General features: G+C 40.9%; 1 pseudogene; it reads right to left on the bottom strand.

The window, feature by feature from the left end:
- Positions 1 to 682: 682 nt before the first annotated feature.
- On the bottom strand, positions 683 to 3680 carry LOC116527255 (annotated as a pseudogene).
- Between the last annotated feature and the right edge of the window lie 14611 nt (positions 3681 to 18291).

Here is an 18291-nt window from a genome sequence, read left to right on the forward strand (position 1 = left end):
CAAAGCACTATTGCTTTAGAAAGTAAAGTTGGTTGTTTTGTTTTTATTTTCTCATTCCAATGAACTATCAGTTCTCTTCAAGGAAACAGTGAGAAGAAAACAAAGCTGATGTCTGGCAAATATGTGAAACTGAAATATCTATTAGGCCAAAAAAGATTGTGAGAAAGATTACTCCAGATGAGACAGTCATTGGCACTAAGCAATTTCAGCTGTGTCCTAGATTCCAAAAGTAAAGTCAATACTGGGAAGAGCCTTTCTTCAAAAGCCCACGGAAGGTTCTCACACAAGCCTCAAAACGCATATCTGTTTCCCAATCTTTAGACGAAAGCTGCATTCAACATATTCTGAGTAAAATAGGCCAATGACCATTTTAAAGACACTATATGTGAATCACTCAAATTTCCAGCATGCCTGAGAATAAGCCTAGAACTATGTGTTTACAAAAAATGTTTGTGAAATGTTATCTTGGTCGCCCCTAAGTTTTAACATCATTTTTATTTCTGTTGAGTGTTTTGTTTAATGTTTAATGTCTAATTCCTGTTTAATTTTTTTTAGAAGAATCAGATTTTTTTCATGATGTGAAAATTAAGAATTTGCCTACATGGTTCAAAATATTCATGAGAGACTTGATTATTCACATTCATACACACAGAGAAAACTTACTAAATTTAAAAAAAAAAAATGCTCCTTTACCAATGCAATGCACTCTTAGGGACGCTGAAGTGCTTGTCTATTCCACTGTGGGCTTCTGTGCTCATGAATATTGATTAGTTTGGCCACTTCATTGAGATCTTCAAGTTGTTCACCATCCTCAACGGTCTTCCTTATAATTGGCACTGGGTTAAAGATGTTCCACATAGCATGATCCCCACGACCACTCTGTTCCTGAGATCAGAAGTGCCACCTTTGCCATAGTCCTCTCCCTGGAGTGTAGCCTTGGAACTGCAGGGGTGCTGGGAGAAAGAGGAATTTCTGAGGCCTGGGATACGGTTTCACTCTCTGATCGGACAACAGTTCCTGATTGCTCTGTGGCAGAGTTTGGGTTGTCTTGTGCAGCTGCTTTAGCAAAAATACCAACTGTGGGCCGATGGTTTCATAGCCAGAATCAGGGTTCAAATCATTCCAGAACACTAACTGGTGCCAGTACAGCTTAGCAACTCCAGTCATATTTTCTCCAGCTAATCTTCCACTCACAAAACCATGATCACAGTGCTCTAACCACCTCTTCCCCAAATGTCTATCTTAGAGCATGCAGCATCCCCTGACACCCAAATGTCTGAGCATGTGTATAGCTCTGCATTTACCCAGAAGCCACCAAAATCTGGGTCTATTTCCAGCCCACCAGTTCTTGGCCAACTCAACACTGGGCTTCAGGCTCAGAGCTGCTGCTATGTCATCAGTTTCTACCTTCTTTCAACGCGATGAGTAGCTTGCCACTGCTTACTCCAGCAGACTGCGTAATAGCAATGGGCATCATCTTAACCCCATCTCATCTGACTTTCTGTAGCCACAGAAAGTTGTGGAGGGATTTGCTAAGACCTTTCCCATATTTCCTTTCTCAGAAAACAGTTGAATCACTTCTGTCCCCAAGGCTCCAACCCTTTCTGCCAAGAGCACAGGCCAGTCAGTTCACCACCACGCAAGCCCCCACCAATAATCATAATTGACTTGACTTCCTGTGAAATCTTCTCCAAAGTTCTACAGTCTCGAATCTCTCCGGAAAGTGTTGCTCTATTCTTCACCTCTGATCCAGCTTCATCAATGTCACACAGACTTCTTGGAGGACCTCTTGTTGCAATCAAGCAGTTTTCACAGATTATTTGAGAGCCATCCTTAAGTTTCACCATGTTGCCTCTCACTTTCAGCTATACCACCTTCTTGCTGGTGAGCATGGCCACACCAACCATTCTCAATGTGAGGCAAGTCCTGAGCAGAGACAGAGAAAGAGGTGCCTGGAAATACATGCTTCTCTCTTTTTCCATTCCACTGTCTGAATCAGTGTCTCTGTGACATTTGAGTCATCTGAAAACCACAGTTCATTTGGAATTTTTGTTTTTCACTTTTATTTTAGGTTCAAGGGTACACACGCAGGTTTGTTACACAGGTAAATTGTACATCATGGGGGTTTGCTGTACAGATTATTTCATCATTCAAGTAATTAGCATAGTACCTGATAAGTGGTTTTCGATCCTCACCCTCCTCCCACCCTCCACCTTCAAATAGGCCCCAGTGTGCACTGTTCTGTTCTTTGTGTCCATATGTACTGTGTTTAGCTCCCACCTTTAAGTGAGAACATGTGATATTTGGTTCTCTGTTCCTATGTTATTTCACTTATGATAGCGGCCTCTAGCTCCATCCATGTTGCTGCAAAGGACGTAATTTTATTCTTTTTATGGCTATGTAGTACTCCATGGTGTATGGATAGGTGCCACATTTTTTTATCCAGTCTACCACTGATGGGCATTTGGGGTGATTCCATATCTTTGCTATTGTGGACAGTGCTGCAACGAACATACACATGCAAGCGTCTTTATGGTAGAATGGTTTATATTCTTTTGAGTATATACTAAGTAATAGAATTGCTGGGTTGAAGGTTAATTCTGTTTTAAGTTCTTTCAGAAATCATCAAACTGCTTTCCCCGCTGGCTGAACTAATTTACACTCTCACCAACAGTGTATAACCATTCCCTTTCTCTGCAAGCTGACCAGCATCTGTTATTTTTTGACTTTTTAATAACAGTCATTCTGACTGGTGTGAGATGGTGTGTCGTTGCGGTTTGGATTTGTATTTCTCTAATAATTAATGATGTTGAGCATTTTTTCATATGCTTATTGGGCCGTGTGTATGTCTTATTTTCAAACGTGTCTATTCACGTCCTTTACCCATTTTTTTTTAATGGGGTTGTTTTTTGCTTGAGAATTTGTTTAAGTTCCTTATAGATTCTGGATATTAGACCTGTGTTAGATGCATAGTTTCTGGATATTAGACCTGTGTTAGATGCTTATTTTCTCTCTTTCAGTAGGCTGTTTACTCTGTTGATAGTTTCTTTTGCTATGCAGATGCTCTTTAGGTTAATTAGGTCCCATTTGTCAACTTTTGTATCATGGTTCTTTTGAAAGAAGAGATCACATGTATGGCAGCTCAGGATCTTCAGACATAATTAGGACCCCAGCCTCAGGATCTCGAGCCCAGGTGGCTCTGGCTACAACAAAGGCAGCATTTCCTCCACCAGTTAGCAGGAAAGGGACATGACTTGGTATGCTGGCTTGAGGAACTGGCTCTCCACCTAAAGCAGATAATGTGGCCCTTTTTTGCTTCTCTTCTGATGTCAGCCCTAATCCTAGCATTCTTTCATGGTATCTTTTTTGGTTATCTTTTATAGTCTTGTAGGCATATGCACCAGCTCCTACTGTTGATAAGCCCAAAATAAGGACTTCACACAGAATTATCTATTCTGCCCCTTGGTGCACCAGAGCTAGCCATTTGTCATGTCATCTGGAGTTCTAGAGGAACATGCCATCGCTGGAATAAGTTGCCTAGAAGCCAGTTCTTGTGCCTTGGGCTGCAGACGCACATCAACTGTACCAAGGGGACCAGCTTCTGCTTCAAAGCACCCACCACAAGGCCTCCACACCAGAACATTTTAGCAACTGAAACTCAGAACCTCCTCCTTTCTTTTCCTTGCATTCACATGAGACCAACAGGTCCAACACCATCTAATGTTTATGTATTACACTTAATTTTTTTCCCTAGTGATTGTAGAACACTCTCAATTTAATTATTCACAACACAGTCGCAAAAGTCTACATTGTATATTAGGAAGTAAAAAGCTAGTCACCTACTCGTTATAAAAGCTTTGAGAAGAACTACAGCTCACCTGTTGGCAGAATCCTAGGGAGATGACTGATCAAAAACTATAAAAATAATAAAGGACAGTTCCAGAGAAGAAATGGAGCTGACGCAAGATGGAAAGATCTCAATTGGAGTTGAAGACTGTGAGAATGGTTCAAGTACGCATGCTGAGACTGCAGGATTAATTTTCCATCCTAAAAGCCATTTACAAAGCAGAATGCGAGTGTGTAAAAAATCATAAAGGCTGCCACCTGTTGCAGGAGCCTGAACTCATGCCATCTCAGTGGCTGGTCTCAGCCACCCAGAAAGAGGCATCTTGCCCAGGTAACATCAACAACTGGGCTGCAGAGAAATGCTTACCATGTCCGTAAGAGCATTAGTGCAGCACTCCCTGGCATTAGCTCCAGGCCCTTCTTAGGGATCCCTTCAGTGAGCATTTCAAATCTGACACCACTGACATCAATAAAATAAAGAAGATAAATGGCAGTTTGCATCAAATCGTAAGGACGACAACCCCACTCCAGACAGAGGAGGACAGAGGCTAGGTTGGAGCAACCTCTAGAGGAGGTAGGGGGCTGAGCTGCACAGTTCCGGGTTCATTTATATCTGTCTCTTAGAGTCAGAATCTTCTATGGCCAGGAATAATAGAATCTTATATTATTCTAATAGCTGTTAGAATATTTATGGTTACATACTATTCAGCAAAAAGCAGACAACTCATTCAATTATTTACTTTGACTATATACATGGTAAATAGCTCTCAGAAAATGTCTCTTGAAGTGACCTTGGGCTTTTAGTATCTACAAAAAGACGTTCAGATTTCAAAAGGGATAGTATCCAATGCTGTTTCCCTTGTCACCTCTTACAATTTCTTATTAGGTTGGTGCAAAAGTAACTGCAGTTTTTGCCACTGACAGTAATGGCAAAAACTGCAGTTACTTTTGCGCCAACATAATAAATGTAATTAGAAACCAATTACATTTTTTTTTTTTTTTTGAGACAGAGTCTTACTCTGTCACCCAGCCTGGAGTGCAATGGTACTATCTGGGCTCACTGCAACCTCCACCTCCCAGGTTCAAGTGATTCTCCCAAGTAGCTGGGATTACAGGTGTATACCACCATACCCAGCTAATTTTTTGTGTTTTTAGTAGAGATGGGGTTTTTACCATATTGGCCAGGCTGGTCTTGAACTCATGACCTCAAGTGATCTACCCACCTCAGCCTCCCAAAATGCTGGGATTGCAGGTGTGAGCCACTGCGCCCGGCCTAGAAACTAATTACATTTTCATCATAAAAAAAATGAGTCACAGGTAATCAACTATATTTCGCTAAGTTAAAAATGTATTTATGGAGAGCACAAGATAAACAGCGTAAGTTAACACACTACTCTAACCCCTTTTTCAAAAGTCAACTACAGGCCAGGCATGGTGGCTCATGCCTGTAATCCCAGCATTTTGGAAGGCTGAGGAAGGTGGGTTGTTTGATCCTTGGAATTTGAGACCAGCCTGGGCAACATAGTGAAATCCAATCTCTATAAAAAATTAGTCAGGTGTGGTTGCATGCACCTGTGGTCCCAGCTACTTGAGAGGCTGAGGTGGGAGGATCAGTTGGGCCTGGCAGGTGGAGGCTGCAGTGAGCCATAACTGCACCACTGGACTCCAGCCTGGGCAACAACAGCAAGACCCTGTCTCAAAAAGAAGAAAAATAAAAACTTAGGACTTCTAATTTAAACCAACCTAGGACTTCTCCGCAAATAAGACAGCAGAGGTTTTTCTACCATGGTTAACTTTCTCTTAGTATTTATTGGATAAAATCATACAAGTAAACACAAGCATAATTATCTGGATGGACTAGGATTTTAGAAATAAAAATGGAGTGTCTCATATTGCCAAAATAATTTGAAATTCATTGTAAACTGCATCCCTGTTCTAAAACATCATGTTTACAAATATGAATCAACAGAATGACACTTTTTTTTACGGCTAAAATCAACAGAAGAGCAACCTGGTTCCATTTTGTGAAGGATACCACAGGGGTTAGTAGATTTGAGTGGAAATTCTACCTCTCAGAATCACCTCAAACCACGTGTATCTTCTTTAACAATTTACTTCTTTCCTTTAAGCTTCACTTTCCCACCAGTAGGAAGACAACAGTAATAACTACCTCATAGCAAAGCAAGTCAACTAATCTACATAAGCTATAGTTTCTCCTGCTTTAAAAATGGACCGTTAATACTGACCTCAGAGACTCATCATTCAAACTTAACAAAAAACTTGCTAAGACACATGAAATGTCAAGAACTACATAAATATCATAATTAAGTTGCTTCATACCATTTGTGGAACGTGGTGGCATATAAATTAAGTAATTAAATATATGCAAGTATTAACAACAATTTGTCTGTAGAATTATCTAGTCAATTCTCATACCAGAGTCTCAGGCTGTTACACTGATTGGAAAACCACATTTGGACATGGCCTTGATATACAGCATCCTTGCCTTTAAATCACTGAGTGAGCTTGTTGTGGAGACAAATGTCCAACAGACAAAAACAGACAAACTCATTTCACTTCATGACTGGACAATCTGAACATGGGTGGGCAAGTGAGGTCAAAACGTAGCTGAACCTTAGCACTATTCTTGCCTCATTGGTTTTCAGCTCAGTTTTCGTAAGAAAGCAAGCTTATTTTTTATTGCTTCATCTCAGCGTCTCAAACCCTAGAGTGCAACATTTCTAGAGATTTCTGCACAGCAAGGAGGATCTTTTCCCACACAAAAGCAATGTCTCAAACTTTTGCTGCTGCTGTTCTGACAAATTCCCTTTATCTTTTTCTCCTTCAGAGACCAATGCTAAACTCGAAGGCAGCTTATTTAAACACTTTTTACTCCCCTTATTAATATCCAGGGGAAATGATCTGGCACCCACTCTCGAAGGAAATTCTATTTGTGTTGGGCAACAGCATGCTCTGCAGTTTAAATGCAACGTTTAAGCATTTCAGACTTGATGCTTAAGTAACCACAGACTTACATTTTAAAACTTATGCTAGCATAATGAAGTAAAAGAGAAGCACAATATCTGAGTTCTAGTCCTGATAATCATCAAATTCTGCAAACTTCAGTTTCCTTATCTACAAATGGATTTTAGCCAAGATCTAATGTGCATGCGCACATGCGAGCGCACGTGCGTGCCCACACACACACACACACACACACACACACACACTCAATCCATATCCGTGGGTCCCGTGGATCCCATGGATTCTGCATTCATGGGTTCAACCAACTGCAAATCAAAAACATTCCAAAAAAATTGTGTCTGCATTGGACATGTACAGGCTTTTATTTGCTTGTCATTATTCCCTAAACAATATATGATAATAACTATTTACACTGCATTTGCGTTGTATGAGCTATTATAAGTAATCCAGAGATGATTTAAAGTATATGTGAAAGGCTGGGTGTGGTGGCTCAACACCTATAATCCCAGTACTTTGGGAGGCCAACGGGGTAGATCATCTGAGGTCAGGAATTCAAGGCCATCCTGGCCAACATGGTCAAACCCCATCTCTACTAAAATTACAAAAATTAACTGGGCATGGTAGTGGGCACCTGTAATCCCAGCTACCCAGGAGGTGGAGGCAGGAGAATGGCTTGAACCTGGGAGGCGAAGGTTACAGGGGGCTGAGATCATGCCATTGCACTCCAGGCTGGCAACAAAAGCGAAACTCCATCTCTCAAAAACAGAAAATAAAGTATATGTGAGGATGTGCACAGGTTATACGCAAATCCTAGATCATTTTATATCAAGGACTTGTGTAGCTGCAGATTTCGTTATCTGCAGGACGTCCTAGAACTAATCTTCGCAGATACCAAAGGATGACAGTATAATATAAATATGCTTTTGTTTACAAGGGTAAGGTTAAAAGGGATTTGGTTATCTCTAAAATTTCCAAATTGCTTTTCAAATGCCACAAATTATTTCCCAAGTAGTTATGATAATAATGCATGGGGTGGGGGAAGCCACTTACAAACATCAGAATTCATGTTTTAGCACCAACTGTGGACAGCCTCTGTCCCTGCGCCAGGAAATGCAAAGCTGAATTAGATACCTATCTAAGAAGCTCACGGCCCACCATAAACATGATCTCTGGTGTTGCTGTAGATACTGCAAAGGTTCGCAAGGATTGCAAAAACACTATTTCTTAGGTAGCAAGATGAACCATAATAAAGGACTTAACAATGTCTAGAACTTTCACAATATTTCTGCTTGACCTCTACATTACTGAGCAGCACATTAATTTTGGGAGGATCTTCCCATGAGCTATCTGGCACACCCTTTTTTCCACCCTCATGACTCATAAAAGGCATCCTATGGATGTACTATAGCAGTTCCAAGAAGGAACAACTCATCTGCCCTGTGCCTGACAGCTGACTATGAAAGGCCTCAGGGCTAGAGAAGTGGCTTGGGATCCTCACCTTTTAGCAGGAAAACTGCCAAGGAACCCCTTTTTTCTGCCCACCATTCATTTTGACCCTCTGCTGCTTTACCCTCCTAACCCTACTCATCGCCTGGGGAGTGGGAAAAGGAAAACTGATATATATCTCCCCAAAATTCATATGTGGAATCCCCAATGCCTGATGCTGCTGTATTCCAAGATAGAGTCTTTTTTGGCCTTTTTTTTTCTGAGACAGAGTCTTGCTCTGTTGCCCAGGCTAGAGTGCAGTGGCCCAGCTCAGTTCACGGTAACCTTCGCTTCCTGGGTTCAAGCAATTCTCCTGCCTCAGCCTCCTGAGTAGCTGGGCTTACAGATATGTACCACCACATCCAAATAAGTTTGGTACTTTTAGTAGAGACAGGGTTTCACTATGTTGGCCAGGCTGGTCTCAAACTCCTGACCTCAGGTGATCCGCCTGCCTCAGCCTCCCAAAGGGCTGAGATTACAGTCGTGAGCCACCGCACCTGGCCCCAAGATAGTCTTTAAAGTGGTAACTGGCCTGGCGGGGTGTCTCACGCTTATAACCCCAGCACTTTGGGAGGCTAAGGCTGGCAGATCACCTGAGGTCAGGAGTTTGAGACCAGCCTGGCCAATATGGTGAAACCCCAACTCTACCAAAAATACAAAAATTAGCCGGGCATGGTGGCCTGTAATCCTAGCTACTCAGGAGGCCGAGCAGGAGAATCGCTTGAACCGAGAAGGCAGAGGTTGCTGTAAGCCAAGATTGCACCTCTGCTCTCCAGCCTGGGTGAAAGGGTGACCCTCCATCTCAATAAATAATAATTTAAAAAATAAATAAAGTGGTAATTAAGGTTAAATGTGGCCATAAGGGTGGAGCCCTAATCCAGCTCCATCGCAAGTGCACACAGAAAAGGGCATGTGAGGAACTGTGATTAGGGAGCCATCTGAAGGCCAAGGACATAGACTAGGGAGAAAAATAAGGTGCTGACACCTTGACCTTGGACTTCCAGCCTCCAGAACTACAAGAAAATAAATGTCTACTGTTTAAGCCACCCAGTCTGAAATATTTTGTCATGGTAGTTTTACCAAACTAATACAGCGGATTCACCAGGCTTTGGAGTCGACGTGTCCTTCTGACAGATACAAACACTTCCTCTGTTTTCAGCCCTGGGCCTGTGCCTTCCATCTGCATGGAAGCCAGTCCCTTCCGTTTCTCTGGGCTGCACAGCAAGTGGGCAAACTTCGCATTGGTATGTCACATACCTGAGGCAAATAGCTATTAATATTACCCTTTTCCTCTCTGCTAAATCAATTTCTATTTTTCTTTCTTATGATTTAGAGCTAATGGGACCTCTTATTGCCATCAAAAGTGAAATCCCACCTGTAATCCCAGTTACTTGGGAGGCTGAGGCAGGAGAATGGCTAGAAACCTGGAGGTGGAGGTTGCAGTGAGCCAAGATTGCATCACCATACTCCAGCTTGGGCAACAGAGCAAGACTCTATCTCAAAAAATAATAAGTAACAAATAATAAAGTTCCATATCACCAAACTGAAGCTGTTATACATCTTAACTTTCAAGCAATCAGGAGAGAGAGAAAATAGCCAAATTTCCAAATAGGCCAGTTTTAATGTGCATGACAAAGAAGTCCCCTCTGCTTTAACCTTTACAAGGAAAGTAACTTTGAAACTACCGATTCGCATTTTGTTTTCTGTTTCTGCTTTCTTCAGCTCTTTTCTGTCTATAAAACCAAATTCATCTGCTCAGCTCTTTGAAACACTCATTCTATTTTACAGAATCAAGGGTTGCCTGATTCTGGAATCGCAAATAAAGCCGACTAAGATCTTTAAGCTAAACTCGCTGTGGTTTTGTCTTTTGCCAGTTCTGGTAACCCCGAAGGGACCCAGGGTACACTGCTGATCACCCCCAAAACCCTGTGAGGAATAGAGGAGAAGCACCACTGACCCCTTTTCAGGTTTCCTGTCTTCCTTATGGAGCCCTGAAGGTCATAAGTAAGTTTCTCTCAAGTCAGACTGCTCTTTTTGCATTGAGCTCCTGGTTTTTTTTGTCTTTCAAATTGTGCTATGAGAAGGCACTTGGTCCTTGGATTTATGATGGCTGACAAGTCACTGGCAAGGGCTGCATCTTTCTGCTCTCACTTTGGAGATGTCTCGTGAATGGTTAAAACCAGAGAAAATTATTCATTTTCTTCTTAAGCCCCCAAGAATACGGCCAGACAGAAATGTGGGTGTACCCCATGTGCAGCTTGCATATAGCTGAACAAAAATGTAGGCTGCACCCCATTTGCAGCTAGTGTACTGACTGCTGCCAGCTCTCAAGGAATTGTCTAATCTTCCTTTCTTTTTGCTGTCTTTGGGAGTGGCTCTGGATCATGAAAGGGTTGCCATTTTAAAGGTAAGTGACAGCAGTTGCAATAAACGGTTGTTATTGCAGGAGGCGCGAACTTCACAAAAATCTTAGATATTTGGGTTTCTGCCCTCTTCTCTTCTTTTTCTTGAATGCCTCAGTAAGGGAGGCCTAAGGGGACTGACTGGCTCAGACAAAACTGGGTAAGTATCGGCTAAATTGGTCAAGGGGATCTCAGAGCCATAGCTACAACCTGACTGGTAGGCATAAATGAGTACTTAAAAGCTGTGGCTGGGTGCAGTGGCTCATGCCTGTAATCTCAGCACTGCGGAAGGTCAAGGCAGTCAAGAGTTCAAGACCAGCCTGGCCAACATAGTAAAACCCCCTCTCTACTAAAAATACAAAAATTAGTCTAGTGTAGTAGTGCATGGCTGTAAGCCCAGCTACTCAGGAAGCTGAAGCAGAGAATCACTTGAACCCAGGAGGCGGAGGTTGCAGTGAGCCAAGATCACGCCACTACACTCCAGCCTGGACAACTGAGCGACACTCCATCTCAAAAAATAAATAAATAAATAAATAAATAAATAAATAAATAAAGCTATTACAGTGCTCACCACTAAAAAATGAGACTCCCATGAAGAAATAAGCTGGTAACAGAATGGGCTAGCTGACATTAGGTTGCTCACCAGCCTCCAGAATATTACTCAACACAAGTCCATGGTGCCTTCCTCGGGCTTTAACATGGACTCAAAGAGAGCTAAGATTTAATCTAAAAAATCCATCCTTAATTTCTAAAGACCTGAATACTCCATAGGCCTACCTTTTACATGTGTAAATATTAGGTCACTGAAGCTACTTACAAAAATGGTAAAATCTGACTACAGATAATTGAGAATTATGATGGGTGGAATATTCCAGATGAACCATACTGTACTTTAAGAAATGCATTTAAACATGAGAGGCTCTCATATGGGGCCTACCAAGGGATGTCTATTGATGTATAGACTCTTCCAAAAATGAATTTTAAAATTTTTATACTTTTTTAAAAAGACTCCTTACAAAGGCAAATGGAAAGCTTAAGTGACTAACTGATGAGAAAAACGGAATCCGCTAACCTTTTCACGTAGTTATTCTCTCATCCCTAAGGAAAAAGAAAGTGAGATAAAGTATTTATAAAGGTCAGGGTGGATCTGCTGCTTGTTCAAAGCTACACATCCTGAGTTCATGTGTAGAAAATGCTTTTTTTTGGCCCCATCTGTTAATGGGCTCCACCTTAAACTCAGTAAATTTAGTAGAGAAGCAAGCATTGGCTAGGCATGGTGGCTCATGGCTGTAATCCCAGCGCTTTGGGAGGCCAGGGCAGGTGGATCACCTGAGGTCAGGAGTTTGGAACCAGCCTGGCTAACAAGGTGAAAACCCATCTGTACTAAAATTACAAAAATTAGCCGGGCATGGTGGCATGCACCTGTAATCCCAGCTACTTAGGAGACCGAGGCAGGAGAACTGCTTGAACCTGGGAGATGGAGTTTGCAGTGAGCTGAAATCATGCCACTACACTCCAGCCTGGGTGACAGAGTGAGACTCCATCCAAAAAAAAAAAAAAAAAAATGGAAAAAAAAAGAAAAGAAAAAGAAACTAACTCAAATGTTTCTTAAGTTCACATGACTTCAGTAAAATTTGGTAAATAAGAATATTGTTGTTTTAATAAAAATGGGGTAAGGAAAGGTTGAAGTTGGTTAATGGGTACACAAAAAAAAAAAAAATAGAAACAATAAGGCCTACTATTTGATAGCACCACAAGTTGACTATAGCCAATAATAACAATTGTATATTTCAAAATAACTTAAAGAGTGTAATTGGATTGTTTGTAACTCAAAAGATAAATGCTTTATGAGGGATACATATCTCATTCTCCATGATGTGCTTATTTCACATTGCATGCCTGTATCAAATCATCTTACATACTCCTCAAATATATATACCTACTATGTATCCACAAAAATAAAAATAGAAAACACCCCCACTGCTAAATTCGACTGGCTTAAAAAAAATAATAAATAAAATAAAAAAAAATAAAAAAAATAAAAAATAAAAAAAAAAATAGAAAACAAGCGTGTCTTCAATATTGTCAGCATTAAATACAATGCAGAAACAATCTTTGTTCGTATTAGATCATTAAGATCATAAAATTATGAGTAAAAGGACCCACATCTTTAATGTTAGGGCTTTTGTTTCATGATACTTGCCCAATATGCATGTGCTATGAAACAGTTCATGGGAAAATAGCTTGAGATGATGGCTAAGTCTGTCAAATATCTCAGTTTTTATGAATAATCTAAGTGTAATTGTTAAGGACAAATGAAATAAAGGTGAGATAAAACTTTATAAATGAATTTCCTCACAGTTATCAAAACCTTTTTCGGCAACTTGAAATCTTAATGACGTGATATTAAGTAATAGATAATCATGAAATGTCTGAGTCATTTCTAAGTCAAAATAGTAACATTACTTGCTGAACATATGTGTTTTTTTCTGTTTTTTTTTTGTTTGTTTTTGAGAAAGAGTCTCACTCTGTTGCCCAGGCTGGAATGCAGTGGGCAACGCGATCTCGGCTCAATGTAACCTCCACCTCCCAGATTCAAGCGATTCTCCTGCCTCGGCCTCCTGAGTAGTTGGGATTACAGGCGTGTACCACCACACCCAGCTAACTTTTCTATTTTTAGTAGAGACGGGGTTTGACCATGTTGGTCAGGCTGGACTCACATATGTTTAAACTACATATACTTTGGTATCTTGCTTTTATATGGTATAAAGAAACTAACTATATTTGAGTCTGTTGGTAAGCATGAAAAAATTATTCTATGAGGAAGCACATGTTTTGGGAAGTTATAAAATGTATATTCATAAAATGTTGATATATGAGTTCAAAATTGCTTACTTCCTAGGTTTTCATTAGAAATTAAGCTTATTCACATGGACACAGGGACATAGGGAGGGGAACATCACACACTGGGGCCCGCCGGGGGGTGGGGGGTCTAGGGAAGGGAAAAAAATTAAAAAGAACTAAAAAAAAAAAAAAAAAAAAAGAAATTAAGGTTATTAAGAGTCAAAAATTCTCATCGACATATGGTAATCAAAACTAGAAATTTAAAAAACACTTCATATGTGAGGAAAGTAAGACACATTTGCAGTAAGTGAAGCTACGTGGTGTGGAAGATGTGATCTGGCTAAGAGAAAAAGTAAATACTTTTTGTTTGGAAGTAGAATAACTGTTTTGTCCAAAAGGAGAAAGAGGAAATATACAGGACAAAGAGCTGAAGGAATGTAAGAAAGTTGTAGGTATGTGAAAGAAAAAATTTTGTGAAAGAAATCTTGTGAAAGAAATTTTATGTCTAATCAAGTTGCCAAAAATTACAGAATTATTTGTAAGTAACTCATGCGATTAAGCGATCTTCCTGCCTCAGCCTCCCGAATAGCTGGGACTACAGGTGTGAGCCACCACACCCACCTCTTATTTTTTTAGAATTCCTTAAGTACTTTGTCTGCCTGATTCCGGGTATGACTAATAAAATTTCAGACTTGAAGGGAACAATCAGAGAATAAATCCATAATGTTCACTCAGATGTATTTCGGGCATGACTGGAACCATTATGGGTCACAGATTAAGCAAATCCTGACTCTGACACACACTAAAATTCATCCACTGGTGGCCTTAAATATAAAATAATTAACTCAGCTTCCTAAAATGAAGAAATGATTCCCAGTCTAAACACAAAGAAAATGACTATTTGTAGGATGTCATGTCTTGAGATATTTTAAATAGGTTTTTATTTCTTTTTTCGGGGAGATAGGGTGTCACTCTGTCACCCAGGCTGGAGTGCAGTGGTGCAATTGTGGCTCACTGCAGCTTCAAACTCCTGGGCTCAAGCCATCCTCCTGCCTCAACCTCTCAAGGAGCCAGGACTACAGGAGCCTGCAACCACATTTGGCTCTTTTTTTTATTTCTGTGAGATGGGGTCTCGCTCCGTTGCCCAGGCTGGTGTTGAACTCCTGGGCTCAAGTGATCCTCCTGCCTCAGCCTCCAGAAGTACTGAGATTACAGCCATGAGCCACCATGCCTGGCTGGTTTTTATCTTTATGTACAATTAATCCTGAGTTGCTCTTAATATTCCTATTTTTAAATTTGCCAGTTTAAATTTAGTCACATTTAATAGAGATCTGAGTTAGTAAGTAGGTTTCTATCCCACCTTGTCCTACCTATGTGTGGAGATAAAGCACCTTCCATAGAGAACTGCCCAGAAGGCCAGGTGCAGTGGCTCATACAGTGTAAGGAGAACTTTAGAATAATCTTGGATTTGACAAACTTCTCCTAAAACTCACAAAAATCTGAGATTAAATCAAACTTTGTGGGTTTTAGAACTTTGTCAAATCCAAGATTATTCTTCCTAATACCACTGTCAATGTGGCTAGATTTATGGGCAATTTTATTTTTATTTACTTATTTTGGGATGGAGTCTTGCTCTGTCACCCAGGCTGGAGTGCAGTGGTATGATCTCAGCTCACCAGCAACCTCTGCCTCCTGTGTTCAAGTGATTCTCCTGTCTCAGCCTCCCGAGCAGCTGGGATTACAGGCGCACACCACCACACCTGGCTCATTATTTTGTATTTTTAGTAGAGACAGGGTTTCACCATGTTGGTCAGGCTGCTCTGGAACTCCTGATCTCAGGTGATCCAACCACCACAGCCTCCCAAAGTGCTGGGATTACAGGTGTGAGCCACCATGCCCGGCTGAATATCAATTTCTTCTGAATGACACATGGACACCCCTGCACATGAGCACACACATACAACATATTCTCTCATTCCTCTCTGTCTCTTTTTTTCTGTGTCTACCAGAGGAAAGAAGCAGAGTTAATAAGCAATAGGTTTGGTGTCTGCTTGAACTTAACAATTGGAAAGTAAGTACTGGGGATTATTCTCACATTGGCCATACATGATCTAGGGAAGAACAGCGACAACAGCAAAAGTTCTCAGAGAAATGAACACGGTAAAGTAGGAAGGTTACATCCTTGGAAGTCAGAGTGTTCGGCTTTGTGAAGACATATCTAAACACTCAACATTCTGGAATGCTCTCTGGAATAAGTAGCTAAAGTGAAGCGGAGAATGACATGGTGATGAAGGCGCTTAAGAATAAGAAGGTGACAAAATCTTGACACCTGAAGATCAGCAAAAGGCAAGTGGCGATGGAGTTGCAGAGCACAGTAAAGCCTCGCTGCGGATTCACTGATCCAGGAAGTCAAGGCAGGCAGTGCTATTTTAGGCAGTGCCACGAGGGCAGCCTGGCCGATCTGCACTGATAGGGCACCCTCAAGGCTGGCTGGAATAGAGAGAGTTTGAGTGACAGGTGGCTTGTCAAGTCCTTTCTTATCATATAAGACAGCCCAACAGGTCTCTGCAGAGAGAACCTGGGTTCGCATCAGTATATCACAGCCCCTTTGCAGTGAGAAGGGCCATCTGAGAATGTGAGCTGAAGAAATTAAAAAAGAAAAGAGTGGTATAAAGGATTTTCAGCTTCTGCTGACTCAGATTAATGGAACTGGCTCTCTTTTTTCTGTTAAGTAGGTCACATTTAATATAAATTCATTGTTATATTTATATATATATATATATTTTTAAGATGCCCACAAAATTCAAAAAGAAAAATTCTCTAAACATTCAAATTGCCCCTCAGGTTCCATAGCTCTCAGAAGAAAACAAGTATGCTTTTCATATCTGTTATTGAATCCAGTGTGCTGTTTTCCTGATTCATCTTTCCGGGATAGGTAAAGGATAACAAGCTATACTGATGAAATCTGATTTGCCCAGTGTCTAGGCATCTCCCTGGAAGAAGAGGCATGGACTTTTTTTCAAGCTTACATGGCAATATTTATTTAAAGCCTCCCTAAAAATTTTTTTTTTTTTTTTTGAGACAGAGTCTCGCTCTGTCACCCAAGCTGGAGTGCAGTGGTGCCATCTCAGCTCACTGCAACCTCTACCTCCCAGGTTCAAGCGATTCTCCTGCCTCAACCTCCCAAGTAGCTGGGACTACAGGCATCTGCCACCATGCCCTGCTAATTTTTGTATTTTTAGTAGAGACGGGGATTCATCATATTGGCCAGGCTGGTCTCAAACTCCTGACCTTAGGATCTGCCCGCCTTGGTCTCCCAAAGTGCTGGGATTACAGTCATGAGCCACTGCGCCCGGCCTCCCTAAAGATTTTTAAAGCTAGCATATCATCTGCAAATACCAAACACATTAACTAAATTTAAGGAATCACAAAGCATCTCGGTACTTCTGATGTCAGGCTAGAACAATTCATTCTACCCAATAAATCAACATTTTTGAGCCCAAAGCCCTAAGATAATAAACACCCCATGTTTTATAAAGAATTCCCAATGAACGCTTGAGTTGTCACAAAACAATATTTCACAAAAATGGTTGTTCAATCATTCTAAACTGCAACAAGAACTGAAGTTACAAGGCCCCTGAAACCATTTATTACCAAGCCAGTGTGTACCCAACATAAAATGCAGATTCACAAACCTTTTGTGCTTACAGTGAATTTTGAATCCCCTGACTTTTCTTGGACAAGAGTAAGAATAAAAACTTTTTTTTCTCTGCTTACAGTGGCAAAAAAAGAGAGAAATAACACATTTTCAAAAGTACTTCCATCACACTTCAGCTCGTAATAAAAGCATCTGCCCACAAAGATGACATTTTCTCTTTGTTTCTTCCCTTTAAATTGTTTGCTATCACATTGTCAATCAAAAGCAAGTTTACACCCTAGACAGATGCAAAGCATAGCCTTTTCCAGAGTATTTTTGAAGACAGTGAGTCATTTGTCTTTCAGCCAAAGTCTAAACAGTCTCATTGATTCTGCAACAGGAATGCTCTTTTCAGAGTTACCTTCAGCCTAACAGGTTGAAGCCTTCCCCTAGGCTACAAATTTACTAAGCTATAGAAAGTTTTTTCGGTGCCAATTTTTTCCCCTTGGTGTTTCTAGGATTCTTCTTGATTGCTGCTGCTACCTAAGACAGAAGTGGAAAAGTTTTCTCCCAAAAAGTGTACCATTGGGCAGGGCGTGGTGGATTATGCCTGTAATCCCAGCACTTTGGGAGGCCGAGGCAGGATGACCACTTGAGCCCGAGAGTTCAAAACCAGCCTGGACAACATAAGGAGATCCCATCCCAACAAAAATAATCATAATAATAAATAGCCAAGGGTAGTGACACATGTCTGTAGTTCCAGCTACTCAGAAGGCCACAGTGGGAGGATAACTTGAGGCCAGGAGGTCAAGGCTGCAGTAAGCCATGATCACACGACTGCACTACACCCTGGGCAACAGAGCAAGATTCTGTCTCCAAAAGAAAAAAAAAAGTATACTGTTTGACAAAGCTATCCAACAGGGTATCTTCCCTTTTAAAATTCACAGACCCCTTTGAAAAAATCCAAGAAAAAGTTATGACTAATTTTCCCAGAAATAAATACATATAAGGAAGCATCGCAAATGCATGATATGTGGGTTTCAGGATTTCACATATTCCTCGAGTTTACTCGTGGAACCCAGGTTAAAACTC

Source organism: Sapajus apella, unplaced genomic scaffold (genome assembly GCF_009761245.1).
Source record: "Sapajus apella isolate SASKATOON/1434 unplaced genomic scaffold, GSC_monkey_1.0 scaffold53, whole genome shotgun sequence".
NCBI classification, from domain to species: domain Eukaryota; kingdom Metazoa; phylum Chordata; class Mammalia; order Primates; family Cebidae; genus Sapajus; species Sapajus apella.